Below are 1,235 nucleotides of genomic sequence, written 5' to 3'. Positions count from 1 at the left end.
ACAGAATAAAAAGTGGAAACTCATATCAGGCTCATCACCTGGAACTCTTCTGAAACAGTTTGCTGACTTTCTAAAGCCTCTCATTGTTGAAGCAGAGAACAGCTCCACCAACCATGGAGTAACACCATGTCTCAGAAACAGCCTCCCCCCGGCTCCCGGTGAAACAGCGTGTTGCCCACATCAGGCGGTGATATTAGAGCCGGGCTTGGCTCAAAGGGCTGCAGACATAATCAGGTGGTCCGGTTGGTGTCCAGGTGGAGCTGCCGGCAGGGCTCCTCTGCAGATAAGCTCCATTAGCGGAGGAAGGCTGTGGAATTGATTGCGGTGCAGATCCTGCCTGGCGGTGTGCTGCTCTCTTTCACAGCAGCGCTCTGGGTGGGAAATAAATCCAGAGGTTAGATCAAATCTGCTTTATCACACGGCTGATAATTTGTCCCGTTGAGTCTCAGGCTGCTTTAATGGACTGGCTCCAGGTGAACAGTTTGGAGCTGGAGATAATCTGTTTTCCCACCAAGAACGAGAGGAGAACATCAACACTGCTCTAAAGTGGACGCTTGTCATGAAAGTGTGAAACTGACCAATCCCTGTTAATTAACTCTGGCTGCAGGTATTTCATGGTTCCCAGTAAATGAGCCTTTTTGTGGACGGTGAACTTGTCTTCTCTGTTCCTGTCTGAACAGTCCGTTCCATCCAGGAGGAACATCTGAGGCAGATTCAGGGGAGGATAAAGATGCGGGGAGAAGTGGCTGATTACTGACGCTTTCTTTCATCTTTGTCTCCGACTCTCAGTTCTGTTCGTTATTCACAGCAGCTTCCTGTCTGCCTGCAGCGTCCGGACTGCTGTCATGGCGCCGCTTCACTTTAATTGACTGTGACAGCAGATCTGGAAAGAACGAAACACCCTCCTGATAGTTCCACCTCTTTATCTTCTTGCACAGATCGGTTGGGTTGGAACAGTGGATTCTGACAACAGACGGTTTTTACCCTGCCATGAAGAACTCTGTAATTTGATTGGAACCCGTGAGAACAAATGTTTGACAAACACTGAGACGCAGCTCGATGGGGAACAGGGTTCCCTGACTTTAGGTAGAACACGGAGGAACATCACGATGGTCATCAGACCGTCAGGCTGCTGTGGTTCTGAGATTAATGATGGTTGGGTTGTTGGGGGTGTTTGGGTCAGGTGTTGGGGGTGTTTGGGTCAGGTGTTGGGGGTGTTTGGGTCAGGTGTTGGG

The sequence above is a fragment of the Kryptolebias marmoratus genome, linkage group LG22 (assembly GCF_001649575.2).
Source record: "Kryptolebias marmoratus isolate JLee-2015 linkage group LG22, ASM164957v2, whole genome shotgun sequence".
Taxonomy (NCBI): Eukaryota; Metazoa; Chordata; class Actinopteri; order Cyprinodontiformes; family Rivulidae; genus Kryptolebias; species Kryptolebias marmoratus.
This window is presented reverse-complemented; position numbering follows the sequence as displayed.